The 25,667-nt window shown below is 37.4% G+C and overlaps 1 protein-coding gene across 1 annotated transcript in view; it reads left to right on the forward strand.

Annotated features, from left to right (window-relative positions):
• Positions 1-25,667, forward strand: part of LOC308438955 (cathepsin Q-like) — a gene marked incomplete at both ends in the record, with an annotated part of 146,974 nt that overhangs the window by 117,412 nt on the left and 3,895 nt on the right. The gene's annotated exons all lie outside the window — the stretch shown is intronic.

Raw genomic sequence — 25,667 nt, forward strand, 5'->3', positions numbered from 1 at the left:
CAAAGCTGGAAAATCAGAAGGAAATGAATGAATTCCTAGAGAGATAGTAGATATTAAAGTTAAACCAGGACTCTGTAAACCATCTAAATAAAGTCATAACACCTAAAGAAAAAGAAGCAGTCATCAAAAGCCTCCAAACCAAAAATACCCATGTACTGATGGGTTCAGGGCAGAATTTTATCCGACATTTATTGAGGGCCTAATATCAATTCTCTCCATATTATTCCAGAAAATAGAATCAGATGGAAGACTACCTAACTCATTCTTTGAGGCTACAATAACCCTCGTTCCTAAACCACACAAAGACCCTACAAGAAAAGAGAACTACAAACTAGTCTCACTTATGAACATTGATGCAAAAATACTCAAAAAATACCTTGCAAGCCAAGTCCTAGAACACATCAAAATAATTGTTCATCACGACCAAGCAGGCTTCATCCCTCGGATGCTGGGATGGAATAATATACAGAAATCCATCACTGAAATCCACCATACAAACAAATTGAAAGAAAAATACCAAATGGTCATCTCACTAGATGCTGTGAATACATTTGAAAAATTCAAGACCCCTTCATGTTAAGAGTCGTGAAAAGAACGGGTATCCAAGGCCCATACTTAAACATAATTAAAACAATATACAGCCAACCAACAGCCAACATCAAACTTAATGGTGGGAAACTTGAAGTAATCCTACTAAAATCCAGAACTCGACCTGGCTGCCAACTTTCCTACCTTCCAAGATAGTACTGTAAGTCCTGGCTGGAGCAATTAGAGAGTAAAAGTAAATCAAAGGGATACAAATTGGAAAGGAAGAAGTAAAAACATCACTATTTGCAGATGACATAATAGTGTACTTAAGAGACTCCACAAATTCCACCAGAGAACTCCTATAGCTGGTAACAAGTTCAGCAAAGTGGCTTGATATAAAATTGACTCATAAAAATCAGTAGCCTTCCCCTACTCAAAGGACCAACTTGTGGAGAAAGAAATTAGGAAAAAGTTACCCTTCAAAATAGTCACAAAAATATGAAATACCTTGGTGTAACTCTAACTAAGAAAGTGAAGGACCTGTATGACAAGAACTTCAATCCTCTAAGGAAGGATATCAAGGAAGATCTCAGAAAATGGATCGATCTTCCATGTTCATGGATTGGAAGGATCAACACTGTATAAATGGCCATCCTACCAAAAGCAATCTACAGATTCAGTGCAATCCCCATCAAAATACCAACCCAATTATTCATTGAGTTGGAAAGAGCTATGTGTAATTTCATCTGGAATAACAAGAGACCTAGAATAGCAAAATCCATCCTCAACAACGAAAATATCTGCAGGAATCACTATTCCTGACCTCAAACAATATTACAAGGCAATTGTGCTAAAAACTGCATGGTACTGGTAGAGAAAAAGGCCTGTGGATCAATGGAATAGAATAGAATATCCAGAAATGAGCCCTCATGTATATGGTCACCTGATTTTTGACAAAGGAGCTCTAAACATTCAATGGAAAAAGACAGACTATTCAACAAATGGTGTAAGTCTAACTGGCACTCAGCATGCAGAAGAATGAAAATAGATCGTTCCTATCTCCTTGTACAAAGCTCAAGTGCAAGTAAATCAGATATCTCCACATTAAACAAGGTACACTGAAATTATTAAATGAGAAAGTAGAAAAAAACCTTAGAACACATAGGCACAGGAGAAATTTTCCTGATCAGAAAACCAATGGCTTGAGCTCTAAGGTCAAATATTGACAAATGGGATTTAATGAGTTTTCAAAGATTTTGTAAGGCTAAATATACTGTCAAGAAAACAAAACGGCAGCCAACTGATTGGGAAATAATCTTTACCATCTCCATATCAGATAAAGGCCTAATATCCAATGTATGCAAAGAACTCTAGAAGCTAGACACCAGAAAATCAAACATTCCTTTTAAAAAATGTGGTACAGATATAAACAAAAAGTTCTCAATTGAGGAATATTGAATGGCCAAGAAGCATCTAAGGAAGTGCTTGACATCTTTAGCAATTAGGGAAATGCAAATTCAAACAACCCTGAGATTCCACATTACACCAGTCAGAATGGCCAAGATCAAAAATTCAGATGACGACAGGCTGAGCAACTGTGACCGGGAACGGATCTTAGGAACTTTTGTTCCCACCCAGAGACGACTTCAGGATGCAGAGCGGAGCCTGGCCCAACTGCTAGCCGGAAAGGCGGCTCATACAAACTGAGCAACTGGTGAGTGGGAGACCTAGGCTGCGGGGGAGCAAAGAGATCTCTGCGGAGTGCACACGGAAAGGGCACCCCCTGCCCTGACATGCCCTGTCCTTCCAGATCCAGTGACCGGGAACAGATCTTAGGAACTTCTGTTCCCACCCTGAGACGACTTCAGGACACAGAGCAGAGCCTGGCCCACCTGCCAGCTGGAAAGGTGGCTCGGAGAGGATGAGCAACTGTGACCAGGAACAGATCTTAGGAACGTCTGTTCCCACCCGGAGGCGACTTCAGTACGCAGAGCGGAGCCTGGCCCAGCTGTCACCTGGAACCTGGGCTGCCGGGGAGTAGAGAGATCTCTGCAGAGTGCACACGGAAAGTGTACCAGGGACATAGACCAGATACAAGGGAAAAACATGAACATATCACTGACAACAAAATGGCAAGAGGAAAAGAAAGAGTATATCCCAAGGAAACCAAGACAATCTAGCAACACCAGAACCCAGCTCTCCGATAGTAGCAAACATCGGAATTCCAAACACTCCAGAGAAAGAAGACACAGACCTGAAATCATGCCTCAAGACGCTGATAGAGTTACTTAAACAAGGAAGGGAGGAAAAGCAAAAAGATTCAGAAGCTTTTAAAGAAGAAACAAGAAAAACACTCAAAGAACTCAAAGAACGAGACGAAAACAGAACCAAAGAAATAAAGGAATGGAAGAGGGAAATTAAAACAGAAATTGACATAATAAAGAAAGCGCTAAAAGAGATAACCCTAGAGTCAGAACACCAAAAAAAGAAATCAGGAGTCACAGAAGCAAGCATTTCCAACAGATTACAAGAGATCGAGGAGCGAATCAAGGGGGCAGAAGACAACATTGCAAACATAGACAAAACAGCCAGAGAAGATGCAAAAAACAAAAAGCTCCTAACCCAAAATGTCCAGGAAATACAAGACACAATGAGAAGACCGAACCTAAGGATAATAGGAATAGAAGAGGGAGAAGAGTATCAACTAAGAGGCACAGTAAATATCTTCAACAAAATCATAGAAGAAAACTTCCCTACCCTCAAGAATGAGATGACGACGAGCATAAAAAAAGCCTTCAGAACTCCAAATAGGTTGGACCAGAAAAGAAATACCACCCGACACATAATAGTCAAAACATCAAGTGCCCAAAGTAAAGAAAGAATACTAAAAGCAGTAAGGGAAAAAGGTCAGGTAACATATAAAGGCAGACCAATCAGACTAACACCCGATTTCTCAACAGAGACTATGAAAGCTAGAAGAGCCTGGACATACATCATGCACTCCTTAAGAGAGCACAAGTGCCAGCCCAAGCTGCTATACCTAGCAAAACTATCAATCACCATCGATGGAGAGACAAAGATATTTCAAGACAAATCAAAATTCACACAATATCTGACCACAAACCCAGCACTACAACGAATTATAGGTGGAAAACCCAATACAAGGAGGGAAAATACAGCCTAGTAAAAACAAGAAAACTCCTAAACAAGAAAACTAAAAGAATAAAAAAACACAGACACAACTCAACCCAAAAAAGCAAAAATGGCAGGAAACAGAAACAATTATTCCTTGATATCTATTAACATAAATGGTCTCAACTCCCCAATAAAGAGACATAGACTATCAGACTGGATACATAAAAAAAATCCAGCCTTTTGCTGCATACAGGAAACTCATCTCAGAGACAGAGACAGACACTATCTCAGAGTAAAGGGGTGGGAAAATACTTCCAAGCAAACAGCTCCAAGAAGCAAGCTGGAGTGGCTATTCTAATATCGAATAAAGTAAACTTCCAACCAAAAGTTATCAAAAAAGATAAAGAAGGACACTTTTTACTCATTACCGGGGAAATCTGTCAGGAGGAACTCTCAATCCTTAACATATATGCTCCAAATAAAAAATCACCCACATTCATAAAAGAAACTCTACTAAAGCTCAAAAAATACATTTCACCCCACACAATAATAGTGGGAGACTTTAACACCCCACTCTCACCAATGGAAAGATCAGGGAAACAGAAACTGAACAAGGACACTGCAAAACTAGCAGAGACTTTGAACCAACTAGAATTAATACATATATACAGAACATACTATCCTAAAGTAAAAGAATACACCTTCTTCTCACCACCCCATGGCACCTTCTCGAAAATTGACCAGATAATTGGACACAGAACGAGCCTTCATCGATATAAGAAGATTGAAATACTCCCATGAATCCTCTCAGTTCACCATGGTCTACGGCTGGTCTTTAACAACAACAAAGACAACAAAATGCCCACATACACATGGAAACTAAACAACGCTCTGTTAAAGGATAGCAGGGTCAAAGAAGAAATAAAGAAAGAAATTAAGGACTTTCTAGAATTCAACGAAAATGATAACACAAAATACCCAAACCTATGGGATGCAATGAAAGCAGTATTGAGAGGAAAACTCATTGCCCTAAGTGCTTCCAAAAGAAACTGGAGAGAGCTCACATCAGCAACCTGACAGCACAGCTAAAAGCCCTAGAACAAAAGAAAGCAGATATACCCAAAAAGAGTAGACAGAAAGAAATAATCAAAATTAGGGCAGAAATAGAACAAATAAAAACAAAAAAAAACCATTGAAAAAATCAACAAACAAAGAGTTGGTTCTTTGAGAAAATCAACAAGATTGATAAACCCCTAGCTAGACTAACTAAAGGGCAAAGAGAGAGTATCCAAATTAACAAAATCAGAAAGGAAAGTGGTGACATAACAACTGAAACTAAGGAAATTCAAGAAATCATCAGATCCTACTACAAAAACTTATACTCCACAAAATTGGAAAATCTGGAGGAAATGGACAAATTCCTAGACAGATACAAGGTCCCAAAGTTTAACCAGGACCAAGTAAACCATATAAATAACCCTATAACACCTAAAGAAATAGAAGAAGTCATAAAAAGCCTCCCAACCAAAAAAAGCCCAGATCCAGACGGGTTCACTGCAGAATTTTATCAGACATTTATTGGGGATATAACACCAATATTCGCCAAACTATTCCAAAAGATAGAATCAGATGGAATATTACCCAACTCATTTTTTGAGGCTACAATAACCCTCCTTCCTAAGCCACACAAAGACCCTACAAGGAAAGAGAACTTCAGACCAATCTCACTTATGAACATTGATGCAAAAATACTCAACAAAATTCTTGCAAACCAAATCCAAGAACACATCAAAACCATCATTCATCATGACCAAGTAGGCTTCATCCCTGGGATGCAGGGATGGTTTAACATAAGGAAATCCATCAATGTAATCCACCATATAAACAAACTTAAAGACCAAAATCACATGGTCATCTAACTAGACGCTGAGAAAGCATTTGACAAAATCCAACACCCCTTCATGTTAAAAGTCCTGAAAAGAACAGGAATCCAAGGCCCATATCTAAACATAATAAAAGCAATAAACAGCAAACCAACAGCCAACATCAAACTTAATGGCGAGGAACTTGAAGCAATCCCACTAAAATCAGGGACTCAACAAGGCTGCCCACTCTCTCCCTACCTATTCAACATAGTACTGGAAGTCCTGGCTGGAGCAATTAGACGGCAAAAGAAGGTCAAGGGGATACAAATCAGATAGGAAGTGATAAAAACATCACTCTTTGCCAATGACATGATAGTGTACTTGAGTGACCCCAAAAATTCCACCAGAGAACTCCTACAGCTGATAAACAAGTTCAGCAAAGTGGCCGGATACAAAATTAACTCAAACAAATCAGTAGCCTTCCTATACTCAAAGGACAAACATGTGGAGAAAGAAATTAGGGAAAAGGTACCCTTCACAATAGTTACAAACACTATGAAATATCTTGTTGTGACTCTAACTAAGTAAGTGAAGGACCTGTATGACAAAAACTTCAAACTTCTAAAGAAAGAAATTGAGGAGGATCTCAGAAAATGGAAAGATCTCCCATGCTCATGGATTGGAAAGATCAACATCTTAAAAATGGCCATCCTACCAAAAGCAATCTACAGATTCAATGCAATCCCCAACAAAATTTCAACCCAGTTCTTCATGGAATTGCAAAGATCAATGTGCAATTTCATATGGAATAACAAAAACCCTAGAATAGCGAAATCCATCCTCAACAACAAAAAAACATCTGCGGGAATCACTATCCCTGACCTCAAGCTATATTACAAGGCAATTGTGCTGAAAACTGCATGGTACTGGTACAGAAATAGGCAAGTGGATCAATGGAATAGAATAGAAGATCCAGAAATGAGCCCTCATGTATATGGTCACCTGATTTTTGACAAAGGAGCAGTAAACATTCAATGGAAAAAGGACAGCCTATTCAACAAATGGTGCTGGTCCAACTGGCACTCAACTTGCAAAAGAATGAAAATAGACCCGTTCTTATCTTCTTGTACAAAGCTCAAGTGTAAGTGGATTAAAGATCTCCACATTAAACCAGATACACTGGAACTATTAGATGAGAAAGTAGGGAAAACCTTAGAACACATAGGCACAGGAGAAAATTTAATCCTGAGTGAGATAACCCAATCACAAAAAAACAGACATAATATGCAGTCACTGATATTGGGATGCTAATCGCAGAGGCTTGCACTCCCCCAGAAACAACTCACAGCCTGTATGAAGTCCAAGAAATAAAGAAAACAAAAAATATACATATATTCACAAAACAAGAAGACTTTGACTATTTCCATGTTGCATTTTGTTTTGCATGTACTTTATGCTTATTGCAACTAGTACGTTTTCAATGCATACACTCAAGCCCTTGAAAAAAAATCAAGTACTGACTAAAAAACATATTCACATGGTTTTATGTAAAATTTATTTTAATGTCTGAAAAAAACAGTACTGACAAAAATGTATAATTTTAAGCAAAAAATGTTTAAAATCTTTACATTTATCTTTGTTTTGCAAAATAAAGTCGTTTAAAAAAAAAGGAAAAAAAATTCAGATGACAGCAAATGCTAGCAAGGATGTGGAGAAAGAGGAACACTTCTCCACTGTTGATGGGTTGTAAACTGATACAACCACTCTGGAAATCAGTCTGGCGATTCCTCAGAAAATTGGACATAGTACTACCTGAAGACCCAGTTATCCTACTTCTGGGCCTTTACCCCAGAGATGCTCCAACATACAACAAAGACATATGCACCACAATGTTCATAGCAGCTCTATTTATAATAGCCAGAAGCTGGATAGAACCCAGATGTCCTTCAGTAGATGAATGGATACAAAAATTGTGGTACATTTACACAATGGAGTACTACTCATCTATCAGAAACAATGACTTTATGAAATTCTTAAGAAAATTTATGCATCTAGAGAATATCATCCTGAGTGAGATAACCCAGTTACAAAAGAAAAGACATAATAATCCGTCACTGATAATTAGATAATAACCCCAGAAATCTCTGAACATCCCAGAAATAACTCATAGACTGTGTGAAGTTCACGAAAACAAGAAAAGAAAAGAAAAGTAAAAACATTCTGTTTATTCCTTATACACCAGTAAAACATTGACTTATTCTAGGTTCCATCCTGTTTTATATGTACTTTATACTTGGCAGAGATCTCTCTGCACCTGGCTAGTCAGAATGCCTTCTTACCAGGCCTGTGTCCCTGGATCTCTGCTGTTCTTGGTCGTGGATAGTCTGAGCGCCCATTCTGTACTCAAAGGACTCAGGCTGGGAACATCCCAGTGCTTGGTTACTGCTTCCCTGAACTAAGCAGGGGGGTGGGAGTGCACTTTTCGCATGCTCGGCAAAGATCTCTCTGCATCCTGGCTATTTGGAATGCCTTCTCAGTAGGCCTGTGTCCGTCTATCTCCACTGTTCCTGGTGGCAGATGGTCTGAGAGCCTATTTGGGAGAGATCTCTCTGCACCCTGGCTAGTCAGAATGCCCTATCACCAGTTCTGTTTCCCTGGATCTATGCTGTTCCTGGTCATAACTAGTAAGTTCTTAATTCACACTATCAAATCTTAAAGAAAAAGCCAAGGTATGACAAAAATGTATTTGTATATTTTTATGCAAAAATGTTTAAAATTTGTACATTTATCTTTGTTTTTAAAAATAAATTTAATTTCTTCAATTAAAAAAAAGAAGTTGGTCACCAGCAAGACCTGGCAAGAAATGAGGATCAAAAAGAGCCCCAGGTAGGCAGGACTTCAGACCCCTCAAATATGAACCTAGACAGGAATCTATCTATGAAATTCTTATGAGCTAAACCCAAGGATGTGTTGATATGCTCTTGAACCAGTACCTAACTGCAAGTTCTGATAGTATGAAGTTACTGTCTACTTAAATGATAAGAAACTGTGGGAAGAACTTGGAGTGTCACACTGCTATTTTCCCAAGACAAGCATTCTAAGTTCTGTGTTGAGATCCATCTACATGAGGACATTATGCATGGCCCCAGCCTGAGTGACAATTAAACTTACATCACTGTTAGTGGACCAGGATACGGGAGCTAGTTAGGCAAAACTATAGGCCTAGTATCACAAGAACCTCCTAGACCTCCATTACTGCCATTTTCAAAATCTTCCACCACAGAAGTACATCACAGAAGACACTGGTCAAGCCTGCAAACTTCTAAAGTGCCATCACAGAAGAAAATTTCCCAGTAGAACAGTATAGCAACATTTCTGCAGAACAAACCTGACCACTCAGTGATATTTCTACAGAACATGTATATTTGCATTGCACTATAAAGAATGTTTGTGTGAATGAATGTGTTACATTTGAAATACAAATCTTGAATGGATATCCAAATTGCCTAGGACTGTGAATTCCATAACAATGGCGGGGTCAGTTTTCTTCCTCAGCTTTGATACTTATGTATAACCTGTTTCCCCTACAAGAGAAAGGCCCATGTGTGCCCAGTGATTCAGAGTATCAGTGATGCATCCAAGGCTGTCAGATGCCCATGGAACCAGGTTATTGTTTTACAGGTTTACAGTGTGAAAGACATTTCTGTGTCCTATTCATAAACAAATATTGTGTATTTTTAAGTAAGTTTTTGCCATTCTTTTTAAAGCAGATAAATGCCATTTCAATCAGGAAGTAATAGAATTAAAAGAGGCTCATGAAGGTATAGACAAGTCAGAGAAAGAGGATATAGGTCTTCATGTATTTCAGAGTTCAAGTAGGTAGATTTGACGCAGGAAGGTAAATTGTTTTGGCCAAAGGCTTTTTTCTATTCCTGTTAATGAGCTCTTTCCTGATGATTGTATCTCTCTCTTAGTGCTCAAAGAGTACCTGACCCAAGGTCCAGAATCATTTGTCATGGGAAACATAATGGAGAAACTTCAACAGTTGACCTTTCCATATTAGAGTTTATTATAAATGCCTGATAGAAACCACTCAAGTGTCTGGGTGTATTCTGAATATTTGATGCCCAAATTCACATATCCTTCCAAAGAATAGTCCTAGTAATATACATTATTGTTTGTCAAATGGGTCAGTACACTGGGGTAGAAGCAAAATAAAGCAGATTCAAATCTAGGGATCAGCAATCCGTTCAGACTAAAGAGTGAACTCGATTTTCTCTATGGTAACATTGATGGTGTATGAGATTTACTATTAAGAATGCTAAAGGAGAAGAAGGTGAAGTAGTTTTTCTCTTTATTTCATACTCAAAGACCTCAGTTCTATTCATTAGAAAGGTAAGCATGTTAATAGAACTTGATTATCTACCTGAATTTTCAGAGATGTACCAAGGTGTATCTCGCTTCAGAGCCTCTGAAAACATTGACTTATACACTGATGTTTCTCACCCATTATTTCTGAACTTCGTGGACAGAATTCTTCATGGCAATGGTAAGAGACTCTGGTTGTTTCTCAGACATGGAGAGACAAAAGAGAAGCCATCTTTCTTCCTACTATTTGCAGGTTCTGGATTCCAAACTAGCACAATCCATATTAAATAAATTGATAAACTTTACTGAAATAAACACAGGAAACAGTACTGCAGAACCAAATACCAATCACAATGAGAGTTAAAAGTTCTCAAGTCATAGCCAACATTATAGAGTTTAGTTTCTTCATTTTACCCCCAATTCTTATATAAATGGAGAAGAAACCTAGGTTTTATTTTGAATAGTGATTTTTGGCAAGGAATACTCATTTTACCAATAAGTGACAAAAGCTAAAATGTCAGGAGCCAATTTTCCTTTAAAGCCAGCTTAGCAAAAACATTTGATAATCTAGTCTTGTAGAACATGTGCTTTATGAGGCACAATTACGTGCATTCACGTTCTTTCTCTACTTGCTGTTTTCTGATCTTGGCATTTTCATCCTCCTGTTTCTCACTTGGGCCCTACTATCCTTGACTTGTATTCTCTTCTCCCAAGGAATTATTGGAGTACAGCCTGATATTTTGGATTCTGATTTTAGATAAAAAAGCATTGCCAAAGAATGGTATTTTATTTAGATTTACAGGGACCTGTAACAACAACAACAAAATTCCCTGTGTATCACCCAAAGAAGCAGAATACAGTGTCAATATTTTTTCTATGTCTGTATTCTGAGAAAGCATTATGGCTATAAAAGGAAATAGTGACAAGAACTGATTAAGTGAAAAATTCTTGTTGAATTTTATCCTGTTGAATATTCTTTCAAGTTTCAACAAGAAGTACTAGGTTGATTTTTTTTTAACCTGAGTCTTTTCAGGAAAATGGTTTCTCTGTGCTCTGTGTTCTTCTGACAGCATCATTCTCATGTGTACTAATAAATATCAGAGCACACCCATAAGAATGGGACTGTACTTGGTACAGGGCAGCATACAAACCTTCATATAAGTAAGAAACATAAACAATACTTGTTGGTATCTGTCTCCACTCACACTTAAATAAACTTAGAATAAACTGACCAATACTTTTGACCTTGCAAGAAATCTGGACTGAGTTTACACTGTGTATACAGACAAGGTCATGTTAAGTTTCCTAGTGCCTCAGACCTATGGCGATGGTAAAGACTTCACTCTGGATAGAAAATATGTATGTTCAACCTTACTCTGTTCTAAGAAATCATGATAATGAATGATTAACCTTTTTGAAAATCATGGGTATATGTCAGAATTATCAACCTTATCTCTCTGCTCCCCAATAATTAGAGTGTGAGTGTGCCCAAGTACAGAAAGTCCCACTGAAACTAACTAACTCATTGCCGTTATTTTTATATTAAAAACTCTGAGTGTCTTATTATATTAGTAGGTGACTATGATCACAGGGAACACAGGCTAACAGATCACTGATTTTTCTGTATGTGTGTTTTGTGTTTTTTATTTCTGTAGTTTCTATTGTTTCTCTATTTCTAGTCACCCTAGACAGGCTTGTAGAACTCAGATTTGCAGGACAAGAGAACCAAAGGTTTGAGATTAGCAATGGTTACTTGTTATGAAACAGAAGCAAAATCATCTTGTCAGAGATGGAAGGTGTGTTTGATGCTATGGAGAATAGAGGGAGAAAACTGGTTAAAATGTATTATATGATAGGACTTTATTTTTTAAATAGAAAAATATGATGTGAATGGGAAATTGTTTCTTGTTGAAACTGAGTAAAGATCTGGAAGGTCTTTTTTTTTTTGAGGCTTGCAGGGAGATTTATTGGATACAATATGATCAGAATCTGAATCTACAGAAAATGTTTGTGCCTTGGTTTGTTTTACTATTGTAAGCTACAGAGTATTTCCTTCCACCAAGCAAGTTCCTTTCTCACTTTCCCTTCTGTTTCATCATAATTTGTTTTGTTACATAGTTCCCAGCAATTTATTTGAAAACAGTTGTAAAGCAACGAGAAACATTTGCAATGCAAAACTGCCTTAAACCCAAAGTCCCCTTATTATGTGACTAATGGTACTTTTATGCACTGAGCTGTGAATTTATACATTTACTCCTCTTAGAATCCCAGTAATGCTGGTCTTTCCTCTGGAGACAAAGTACTTCGAGTACATAGTTTCCCAAGTTTGACTCATTATCAGGCTTCAGAGGCTTCCTGGAGCAAAGCTTCCTGTGTTCCTTGGATGTACAGTGCTCCAGTCTCCGTTTGGTCCTTTCCTCTTCCTTACACCAAAGAATCAAGATGGCTGTCCAGTTGAGTGACTATTAGTTCATCTCGCCTTGCCCCAGTGTATTTTTCTCTTTCAGGAGCTGTAGTTGAGTCCTTGTTTTTCAGGGTCGGGGTAGTTATCGCAGATAACCAACTGGTATGCGACTATGATTCTCATCTTCCACTTCTTGAAAACATAAAGGCTGGGGATTCGTAGCAAAGTTGTTTTTTTAACAACTTTATTTTAAAAAACAAAATTAAATGTACAAATTTTAAACATTTTTGTATAAAAGTACACGAATACATTTATGTATATTGAAGGGTAATCTGTGGCATTTCCAGTTATACAATGGATATGTATATTTTACAAGTTACTATCAACTCTGATATTAAATGTCTCTGGAATGCTTGGAAAGATCTGAACTATGGATTCCCAGTTTTGTTTAAAAATTTCATTATAACAATAAAAGTGATATTAAACAATAGTGTATAATGTCATATTACATTTGTAAATGAGACATGTATTGGTAAAGGCAAGGTGACTGTTAAATTTGTTGAAATTTTCCTACTATTGGAAATATGTTCATGTATTGAAAGTAAGGCTTTGCACTTCTTGGCATCTGCATTATTGTCTGGGTTTGGTGAGTATATTTGTGATGGATCCCTAGGTGGGGCAGTATCTGCATGACCTTTCCTTCAGTCTCTGCTCCACACTTGGTATTTTCTTCTGTGAGTATTTTGTTCCCCCTTCTAAAAAATACTGAAAAATCCATTCTTTGGTCTTTCTTCTTCTTGAGCTTTATGTGGTCTGTGGGTATTTGGAGTTTGGGGCTAATGTCCATTTATCAGTTAGTGCATACCATGTGCTTTCTTTGGTGATTGGGGTACCTCACTCAGGATATTTTCTAGTTCCATGCACTTGCCTAAGAATTTCATAAAGCCTGATAGAGCTGTCTTCTGAAAGGCTCTGCCAGAGTAAGACATATAGAGGGGTAGAGGCTCTCAGCCAACCATTGGACTGAGAATGCGGTTCCCAATGGAGGAGTTAGAAAAATGACTGAAGGAACTGAAGGGGTTTTCAACCACACAGGACAAACAACAATATCAACTAATCACACCTTTTAGAGCTTTCAAGACTAAACTACAAATAAAGAAGTACACATGGAGGAATTCATGTCTCCAGCCAAGTATGTAGTATAGAATGGCCTTGTGGGGTCATTAACAGGAGGAGAGGCCCTTGTTCCTGTAAAAGATCGGTGCCCCAATGCAGGGGAATGTCAGGGCAGAAAGTTGGGAGAAAGTGTGTGGGTGGGTGTGTGTGGGAGCACTCTCATAGAGGCAGGGGGAGATGAGATGGAATAGAGAAATTTCAGAGGGAAAACTGGGAAAGGGGATAATATTTTAAATGTAAGAGAGAGAGAGAGAGAGAGAGAGAGAGAGAGAGAGAGAGAGAGAGAGATTGAAGTTGATGTTCTAAATATTTTAAACATTATCACTGTACTTTCAGATATCAATTTTTTCAGCTGAATTAACTGCACCTCAGGCATCCTCCTGAGTTTTATATTAGGTTCTGGTCTTCTAAGCAATGTACTAATACAAACATCCTACTTCATGAGAGAAACATTGTAAAGTCTGATAGTACATAGGTTGGTACCAGGAATTGGTGCAGGCCCATGAGATAGGTTCAAAGTTCTGGTATTTATTCGTTTATCATTCCTTCAATCTATGGTCTAACTTTGTCATTTAATTCCATTTAATCAGGATAAATTTTGGGTCAAAAGTTTTGTGGGTGACTTGTTGTACTCATCACTATAATGGGTGTCCTGTCTGGCTACAGAAGGTGGGATCTTATTGTTCTGGGTGCCCTCTGTTACTCAATTCAAATTAGGTCACCCACATAAAATCCTAGGAGCATCCACATCTCAGGTCTTTTTACTTCCTAAAGATTCTCCCACATTACTCTGATCTTACTCCAAAGCCCATGCTTAGAAAAAAAATACTGGAGTTTTACTATGTCCACTGAAAGGTAGAACAAGCATATTTGAAATGAAATATGCACATATATTATTCACTATGATTGAACTGCTACAAATATTGGAAAGTGTATTTCTGAGGACTATGTAGTCACTGAAATCAACCCATTCATGAAAATTAATCCTGCTGACTTGTATTCCCCAAGAGATGAATTATAGATGAATAGCGTTGAGCTGCTGTATCCTGTTTTGAGAATTTTACAAATGAGCCTTCTGTCATTTTAAAGTCCATAACATTGGTTCTAGAATCTCAGTACATATCAGAACCATCTTAGTATTCTGAGTAAATTCGAATGTCTATATATATAATTGCCTCAGGAAATGGTTCATTAGTTATGGAATAAATTTCAAAAAATGTTTGTTTTTTATCTATTTATTCTCAAAGATGAAATTTCTACTGAACTTGTATGAAAGAATCATTCTGTAGATGATAAATGGCCTTATATATCAAAACACCTGGACTTAGCCTTTAATCTTTAACTCCTCTTCATTGGCTATTTTGTTATCTATATTGGGCCTCCAACACTGGGACTTTATCCACTCTTTGCATGTAATCTGTCTGTCCCTATGAGATATATGGGGATACCTTATGAGAACTAGGGAGCTGTGTTGACTGTTATTTGGGATTTGAGGGCTAAAGAAGTTATTGTTGCACCAGATCCTGAACCTCAGCAAGTTTTGAAAAGCTGTGGAGTACAGCTATGGAGGCAGCATATGTTAACACAGGTGAAGCCTTTAGTGTGCCAAAACAGATGAAAGTGATTTTGGAGGGGACACTTCAGAGACTGCATGGAGAATGACGGAGATTTCCCAGAAGAATATATTCTAAGGATCATCAGCCTGCTGTGTGGAGGTGGAACTGAGGAGTTCAGAAGGCAGAGAATAAATCAGGACTCTCCAATCTAAAGAAGACGGTGCCTATCAACATATACAAGGAAGCATTCAGAGTATCACATAGATTGGAACAGAAAGTAATAAACAAACAATAAACAATAAATAAAAATTAAGGCATCAACAAAAATAAAAACAATAACTTTTCAGAATAACAACAATGAAAATAATACAGAAGGCAACAGGGAGAAAAGACAAAATAGCCTATAAAAAGACAAGCAAGCCTATTACCATAACATTCTCAATGGAGACTGTTTAAAAAGGTGGGTGCAGGGCATTGCCAGTTTTTTTTTATATGAATATGTTAATCTCACACAAGAAATAATAATAAAAATGACTCTAGAAAAGTAAGTAAATAGAAGGGGAAGATATAACAATAGCAAAATAATGGGAACAACCCATCAATGTTCGTTGATAGCCCCAATAACAATGGTCTTAGTTCTCCTATATTAAGACACAGACTAACAGAATAGACGCATAAACAGGATCTACAGTTCTACTGCAACCAAGAAACACACCTTTCTGTCAAGGATAAATATCACCCCAGATTAAAGAAATGGAGAAATATATGTGCAATTATATATAGTAATGGGAGTAGTAGATAATACCATCTTTGTATTCTTATGAAAAAAAACTCAGTAAAATGGATCATAAAAAAAAACCTGGCCTTGAGAAAAAGTGGAGAATTTAGATTGCCAATTCAAACAATGATAAATAAAAACCAGAAACACAAAAGAAAAATATAAAGCAGAATAGAAAAATAACAATCATGAAAGAAAAAGAAGAATCCCATATGAATGTCATGAATCAAATATTCATCAAGATCATACAACAAATCTTTCTCAACTCCTTGAGCAAGTAGTGCACAAAATATTAAGTAGCACAATAAAAGAGGTTGCATACTATATTATAGTTAAAATTAAATATGCAGATGAAGAAAAAGTTTTAAAAGATACCAGTGAAAAGTCATAAATCTAAAACAAAGAAAATTAAAGGAAATGCAAAATCTATGATACATGCTATCTGAAAGATATCTGCATACTAGTTATGATGGCAAGTCTTGTTTGTCAACTGGACAGAAATGAAAAGACAAACCTCATTTGGGGAGTAGTTTACATAATATTGGCTTGAGATGTGTCTTTAGAATATGTTGTTGACTGCTAATTGGTGTGAAGGGTCCAGCTCATTTGAGGTTACACCATTCCTAAACAAGTGAACCTGGGTCATACAAGAATGATGGCTGAACATGAACCTGAAATTAAATAAAAAATACCTTTATTTGAACATGACTTCTCTATCTCACTGGTCCCTTAAGCTTTATGCCTTGGATTTCCTAAATTATGAACTGCAAACCATAAAATAAACCTTGTCATCACTCAATTTTATTTTACTCATGATGTGCATCATAAATGACAGAAGTCAAGATGAACAGAAATTGGTAGCAAGAAAACAAGGGGTTGTTATGACAGACCTGATTGTGTTGCTTTGAAAGATTGTAGTGGCATTTGGAAACTTGGGCTACAAATGCCATTGAGATTTCAGAGCTTCTGACAATGTTCAGTGTTTTCTACAAATTGTGTAGGAAAAGATCAAGAGCAAGAAGGGATGGCACCTATTGTTTTAAATCTCCTAGATTTTATGTCTAAAGCAATCAGAGGGGAAAAAGGTGGAGTTGAAATGTTATGTTTAGAAATAAACACACATTTCACAAACAGGAATCTGAGCAGTTTAATTACCTAGAGTGTAAGGAACATCATTTTAAACCCAGTTTTTGTTAATTTGGAAATCTTTTTGTGTGAACATGAATGATTTAGCAGGTATGAGATAGAATTTGCCACCAGAAAACCCTGGTAAGTGCTCGGTATTAGAAGCAAGCTTCTGGCACTTTTCAGCTCACATAAGAACTAAACAAGAACATATCTATAGTATGCTAAAGAGGTAAGTGCCATGTTGTACTGATAAGGCTGTAAACTAACCGAAAGATTTTACATTGGATAATAGAAAATTTCTGCATAATTGTTAAAACTATTGAAACTTTGGGAATTGTCTGTTGGATCCCTCTGATGTGCTCTAGAAACATGACTTCTCTGGTCTGTATTTATACACATATGCAAGAGGACATGCAAATCTGCATTGCTTTAGTTTAAGTGACCAATGAGCTTTCAACACTCTTATTGGCTAAACACCAGCCTTTATTATTTTCATAGTCAATATCACAAAGACCTCCCTGAACTTCCTGGATCCCCTAGACCTTTCTCAATGACATCACTAAGCCTACCACAGAGGAAGGACTTCAAAGCACCCATTTGTCAAGTCTGCAAGCTTTGAAAGCATCATCACTTGGATACAAGTGCCCATTGGAACCAGTAAGCAACAATTCTGCAAAAGTGTTTTTCCATGCTTGGGAAAATGTCTGTTTAACATTTATGTTAGTATAATATTATGAGTAATGTTTTTGTGAATAAACCAAGTATATTCAAAAGACAAATCTTTTGTTGACATCTAATTATCTACTGCCTTTGAGTGCATAAACCTATGTACTACAAAAAACAAACAAAAAAAAAAAAGATGGGGTCATTTGGTACTTGAACATGATGCTTGATTCGAAGAATCAACTTGTTTGCACTTATAGGTGAACTGTCTCATCATGAATAGGGTTTCAGGGTAGCAGGGATTCATCAGAGACAATGAGGTATCCCCAAAATATGATTATGGTTTTAGATTGTGGAGAAACTTCCTTGTATCTTATGGATGAACAAATATTGTACTGAGAGCATAAATCTGCTGAATAATTTTTCTCTGTTGGGTGCTTAACAAATAAAGGACATTTTAATGAGGAAGATAGAGATTTGGAAGGATGACAGAGACATGATCCAGAACAAGGATACATGTCATTATTTTTATTATGGGGCATATAGGTAAATGTGACTCAGGAAGAGTGTTCTGTTTTGGCCCAAGGCTTCTATTTCTGTTGACTTGATCTTCCTGCTGATTGTGTCTCTCACTTCCTGCATACAGAGTGCCTGACCCAAGGTCGAGAATCATTGTTCTGTGGGACTCAGAGTGAGAGAAGTTCTTCTGCTGATCTTTCCAAGCTAGGGTTCACTGTAATTATCAGATGCAAAGTCACTTATATGTCTGCATGAGTTCTGACCATTCTGTACCCACAGCTTACATACTCTGCCAAAAAATTTTTTTAATCATATATGTTAGAGTTTGACAAATGGATCAATATACTTTGAAGGGGGCCAAAAAAAAAAAAAAAAAAAAGATCTGAGGCCAAAATGAAGGCATGCACCAAATTCAGACTATAATGGCAACTCAAGTCTTCTATGCTCACTTAGAGAAAGCTTCCATAAGAGAAGAAGAAAAACTTCCTATTATTTTATCCTGCCCAGTGACTCTAGAGATAATGTGTGTCTTTAAAGATACACATGTTAGTAGAATTTAAATGGTCAAGCTGATGTTACAGAGTTGTTCCAAGCTAATACTGGCCTTGGAATAATTAGACATACACCTGAGAATTTCTCACCCATTTCTGAGGACCTCCTATCTTTGGCTTCTCTATGGTGCTAGAGGAGGTAGAAGGTGTCTCAGACACAAAGATTACAATGTCAGTCATTTTCTTCTAAGTATGTCCAGCCTCTAAACAGTCCTATGAACAAATCTGAGGAAAAAAGAATTTTAAAAATGTTAAGAAATTTACAAGAAGCCATATTGTAGAGCCAGGTACCAAATCTCAATGTCAATGTAGAATCCTTAATGAATACCACCAGCTTTCCAAAGACTTGAAAAGGTGATAATTCCTGGTAAGGTTCTGTAGAGATGAGTAGTGAAATATTTGAGTTCCATAAAGAAACTGCACATATTAAATGTTAAAAGTATAGTGAATATGTGAGTGTTTTTGGAAATACAGGTTCGTGTTTGGTGGCAAAACCTACTCATGATCATTTTTTTCCATAATCATCTTCCTGTTTTAAGTTATTCCTTCCTGGTTCATAATCTTCATACTTTCTACATATATTAGAGGCATATAGACAGGCATACACAGAGAGAGAGAAATCCCAAAGAAATAATACATGGTATTCATTATTTCTGTTGAAGGATTTGACTCACTCTGTGTACAAATAGCTAGTAATAAAGGAAAATGTGACATGTTTACAGTTACACATGAAGTCTGTAAATTGCATGTAATGAGGTTGCTGTAAATTCTGACAAAACATTTTATATTATTGTTTTATATTTTAAAAATTTTATTGATGTGAATTTTATCTAAAATATTTGTAAAATTTTTGGAACATATATGTTCCTAATTTGGTTTGAATATTTTCTTAATAATGAAAGTGGCTCATAATCATTATAGAAGTAATAATCCAACTTTAAATATTTAAAAGTAAAAGGATACCTTTTTTTTCAGTTTGCAATTGTGGTAGTGAGCAGATCATGTGCTCCAGACTGACCCTTCCCAAAATGTCCCCCCACACAGAGACTTTGAACCCCCCAGGAGCTCTGATACCACCAGGCTCACAGATGAGTCTTCCCCACCCCAATATCTGGCCTAACCTGGGACACCTGCCCTTCAGACCCAGAGGATACAGAAGCTCCTGTGACTCCTGTGACTCCAGAGACACATTTCCTTCATGTCCACAACTGCACCAGGAGCAGATCTTATACTCGAGCACACCCTCTCCAGTCCAGAGCCAGCTTGACTCTCAGGAGCTGTGCTCCAGCCATGCTGACAGATCAGTAGTTCTAGACACCTTACCATATGCAGAGACAGCCTGATCCATGGAGAACCAACATGACCAGGCTGAGAGGATTAACAGGCTGCAGTCGGAGACAGCAAGGCCAGTGAACAGCAGAGATAACCAGAGGCTGAGCAGTAAGTGCAAGGACATAAACAACAGAAACCAGTGCCATTTGGCAACATCAGAACACAGTTCTGCCACCAGAGCAAGCCCTGAAAAACCCAACACACCTGATGAGAAAGATTCTGATTTAAAATCCCATCTCACGAGGTTATAGAAGACTTTAAGGAGAGCATAAATAACTCCCTAAACATACAAGCGAGATCTCCTCAGGTTTGAACTTGTGCCTTACGCAAACCTTGGGCTGGTTCCATAGCCATTCTCACAACACCCAGAGAAAGCCAATCTTCCAGGTGCACTAACTGATCACAGGACCATAGAGGAAGCTTGACTCCCAGAAGATTGAACACGCCCAGGAGCACTGGAGCTTTGAAACACTTAAGATCACAGTTGAGACATCTCTCCCAACACTCAGCGTAACTGGGACCCCTATAAAAACCAGAGAAACACAAACTACCACCAGACAGACTCACGTGTTCCTTCCCACTTGTCCTTGGGCTCAGAGAAAACTCAGAACTCTGGCCCCCTACCCACTCATGCAACTACCAGAAAAAGTTTGATTCCAAGTAGGTCTGACACAACAGGACCTCAGCAGCACGCCAGGACCATGAGACAGCTTGACTCCCAGGATCTCTGACATACCCAGGATCTGAAGATCACAGCATCCTAGAATCACAGGAACATTAAAAGCCTTAAAGTGGATAGAAACACCGCAGAAGACCAACAGAGTTAACTAACATGGACCCCTGGGAGCTCTCAAAGACTGAGTTACCAAATAAAGAACATACACAGGGTAGGACAAGGCCCCCAGAACATACATAAGAGAAGTGCACCTCAGTCTCCCTGGCTGCCTTGTTTTAACTTAGTGGGAGAGGATGCACCTAATTTGGCAGAGAGTTGATATGCTGGGAGTAGGATACCAAGTGAAGTCCTTCACCCTCTCAGAGAATAGAAGGAAACAAGGGATGAGGTACTCTGGCAGGAGTGAGGGAGATTTGGAGGAAGAGCAGCATTTCAGATATAAATAAATAAATATTAAAAGTCCATTGTTCAAAGTTTCTAATACTCATGGCAATCTAACTGTAAGCCCCGTAAAATCAAAATTATAAGGCAGACAGAACACATCTTTATACAATGGCACAAAATATACATTGTCATTCCAAGAGAGAGGAAAGAAAGCATAGTGCAGAAGTACTAGACCAAAACAAGAATGAATAAAAGCAATTTAAATTTTGGCAAACTCCAAATTCTGTATCAACAAGTTTGATATCAAAGTGTTTTTCAAATCTCCAATTCTGTTCAGGTGTGTTGACTCCAACACACTTCTCTTTCTCTTGGACTGGCTCTACACACTGTGAGAAGCACTCCTCCCCAGGCATTCCATGACCCTGACATCTCCAACATCTTGGAATTTCTAAGGAATCTAGATTTCACCTCCACAGCTTCATACAGCAGCATATCTTGGCTTATATGCAGGGACATTACTGACACATAGCGTGCATCAGCAGACATTCATGGGCACAGAAGATTCTGCAACACCTTTCTTGCATGGTTGGCTCTAAGGAAAGTACCACATAGGCAAAACTTCCAAGTTATTCTACTTTCTGAGGATGGAATATGGCCCCTTCATTCAACTACAATGGCATTTTCATCAGCTTTCTGGTTTTTGATGGTTTCTTTTACTGGCTAATGATTCTTTAAACTCCCTTTTACACATTGGAATGTAGCTGGATGGGGTCTTGCCCTGAGGACACTGACTTAAGTTCATGACCTTCACATTTATCTTCTTAAGCTCTAGATTTAGCTCCACTACAATTTCTGATGTTCCTTTTCTCTTATAGCTCTATGCTTAATACATAGAACATAAAGAAATCTTATTATCAACTGAAAGATTCTTCCCATGGATACTGCTTATGGGTGTTATTCATACTTTTTCATAAAATGATAATCAACCATCCTACACAACTACAAACCCTGAGATATAATAATAAGTCTATCTAGTGATACAGGTCTCACACCTGAGACTATTAAAGAGATAACCTGAGACAAAAATTCATAATCCCAGAGGGAAAAATGCATTACTATTATTCTGCTGCAGAGCATAAAAACAACAAACTTCTTATTGCATATTTCTATGTTCATATAAGTGAACTAATTTCTCAACCATTCTTCTTACAGTAGATGGTAATTAACACAGAAGCCTACACCTGTACAATATGAAGAGCCATGGATAATTACAGTGCCTGATATGATTAGGGTGTCTTTATTGTACCCCTCCTCACAGAACGTGGGGATCTATGAAGAAAAGAAGGTAGAGAAATTGTAAAAGTGAGATGTGATAAATGACTAAAAAATCATTTCCAAGACACCATACAATAGATACACAACATTTGAAATCACAGAGATTGTCACAGCATGCACAAGACAATGACAACCCAAGTCAGAAAAATCCCAAGGTGGAGAAGATAAAAATATACAAAAAGTTCCACCACTAGTCAAAAATCTATTCACACATGATAGCTTCTTGGAGAGGGAAATCCTTGCTTTCACAGTGGTGTGAGACAAGGTATATCACACAGTGTACAAAAGGCTGCATGCTCAGCAATAATGATTCAACATTGGTAGATCACATGATTTTACTGGGTCTTTTTCTTTCCATTTTAAGAAAGGGAGGAAAAGAACATGATGCCCTATTGGCAGTGAGAAACAAAGTATCTGGAAGGTGTTAAGAGAATGGAAAGGATATGGTAAAAAATACACTTTGTGAAACTCACAAGTTAATTAAAAATAAATAGAAAGGCTGAAGAATGAAACAAGAAGAAGGCAGACAGAAAATAGAGGGCTGTGGGGTATACATTAAGACCTCATGTCTCTTATTGATGTTCCTAATCTCTATAAAATAACTTGTGTGATCCTTAAACATCATCTGTGATGATTTAGCTAACAATTAGCAATGACTTGAATAGTTTTACTTTTTTTTGTCTATTGGGTGCTGTAGGGTATAATGTAGATATGATTCATTTCTTTCCTGATTGGAGAAAACCACAAAAAGCAATAATAAATGGATAGATCAAGCATGACATCTCTGTGTCATATATAATTTTACAACCTGACAGTATGAAATTGAAAATATGACAGTCATTATTGTGAAATATATATACATACATACATACATACATACATACATACACACACACACACACACACACACACACACACACACACACACACACACACATATATATATATATATATATATATATATATATATTCCAAGTTTTAAAGACTGATCAAATGAAACTATGATTCATCAGGACTCTTGAAAGGAACAGCACAAAACAAAAGCAGTACCCAAAAGTCTACAATGACAAAAAGAAATGATAGGTACTAAAGTAAGTGGAAGGGAAGGAAAGAATTAATCATGAGTGTTTAGAGCAAACTTAAAGGGGATATTTGTCTAAATATCTCTTTGTGATGCTGTCAAACAATGTAAGGCCACAAAAATAGGTTCAGAATATGTCAAATACAGGCATTTCCAGTTACCACAATGTTGTAATAATGAAGAGAACAGGTAAGATGGTACTTCTAGCTGGTGATTCAGTTCATTCTCCAAGAGAATAACCAGCAAATTTAATGAGACCACTCGAAGCACATTCATTCACATTCCTCATGTTATGTTGTGTCCTTGAATATCGTTTTCTTCTTTGGCTGTCACTGTCTCCTAATGAGTACATGAGATCCAACCATGTCACACTATGACACCAGAAAAAGAGCATCCCAGGCTCTGTTTTCTCATAGTACCTAACCATAGTTATGGACTAAACATGAAATAGAATATAATGACTAAGCACATGCCAGGGATGGTAAATTAAAAGTGCAATTCTAAACTTAAAGGGTACAACAAAAATACCTTTTACAGGAAACACAATCAGGGAAGCATAAGTATCCAGTATAATGTGATTCACGGTCTATAAGATAGCTTTTTACGTTTTGACAATGTTCACAAACATAGCTTCCTGCTGTACAGGTAGCCTACAGTCATGCCAGAGGAACAAACAGATTGTATCTCAAAGGATGCCTGAAGTCCCAGTTCCCAGAGGATTAATGTAACTAACGACACAGCCAATCAGAAGAAGAGCACGATTGAAGGGCGGTTCAATCCTATAGATAATTGGGATTTATATCTGGGGAAGACCTTAAGCCTTACCATCCTCCAGTGAGTTGAATCTGTGGAGTGATCTGAGGCATTAGTGATCATCTCAGAAAGGTAAGGCACTGACTATGAACGGCAGAACAGAAAGTGGGGTTGGCTAGGTGTTTTGGGAGACTTAAGATCATAAAGAAGAAAAATATAACCTAATTATCAGCAGCACTTCATGTAGGTAGAGTGGGGTAGATAGAGATGGTAAAGAGGAAACCAAGTTCTTTCTTGGTCTGTGTTTTACATGGTCCTCTTAACTGAAAGGCTGATTTTTTTCCACAGAGTTTTGAAAGGCTGATTTTTTTCCACAGAGTTGCAGCTGGTTCTCTGAAGATATCTCTTGCACTAACCCACAAATGTATCTTTTTAATTTACAGGTGCAGATGATATTTTTCTATCAGTTCCTATGGGGAGTGATGCTTTAGAAATCCAACAAGTACAGAATAATAAATCCCATTGTTGACTTGCTATCATATTCCTCTTTTTCTGATGGTTTTGACTTTTTATTGCTTGTGTTTTTTAATGTGACATCATTCTTGCATAGATAATAAGTGAGAATTTCCTCAAATAGTGCCATGTTTAGACCTAAAGAATAGTAAATGATTCTTTGCTCATTCTTTATAGATGATATTTCACAAAGTTGCACTAACAAAGAGAGGGTTAAAATGAAGCCCACCACTTGCTGTATATTAGAATGGCATATGATGACATGTGACCCCAACTCTTGAGTTCACCTTGAGATAAAATCCAATACCACACGATAGAAGTTCTCCTTGGCAAAAATTATAAGAGATATACTGAAACACTTGTTTCTCAATGTGAATGGAAACCTTTTTGAAACAAGAATGGGAACACCTAAAATTTACAGTGCTAGAATTCTGGGTACATGTTTTTCACTTTGCATTTTATCTAGTAACCATCACTGTGTGACTCAGTTGGAAAACATCCTAGACATTTTCTACACTCTTTTGAAAAGTATTTGGAGAAATAACATTAATTATTTTATTAACCATGAAAGGCTTAATTACTCAGAAAGAAGCAAAAAGACATTTTTAAAACACTCTGTAGTCATGTCTTCATTTCTCTTCTATATATAGGTTGAGACATGGCTCCTGCTGTCTTCTTCGTTATCCTGTGCTTGGGGGTTGTGTCAGGTGCTTCAGCATTTGATCTCAGTTTGAATGAAAAATGGGAAGACTGGAAAAAGGACTATAAAAAGTTATACAGTCCGGTTGGTATCCAAGAAATTGTCCAGGGGCGCAGAGTAAATGTGTATAGGTATATGGGAGGTCATATGTGTCCTACCACAGCCACCACAACCACTGAGAATTTACCTAACTAAATTCACTGTGAGCACAGGATGTTCAGA

The sequence above is a fragment of the Micromys minutus genome (genome assembly GCF_963924665.1).
Source record: "Micromys minutus genome assembly, chromosome: 1".
NCBI lineage: Eukaryota > Metazoa > Chordata > Mammalia > Rodentia > Muridae > Micromys > Micromys minutus.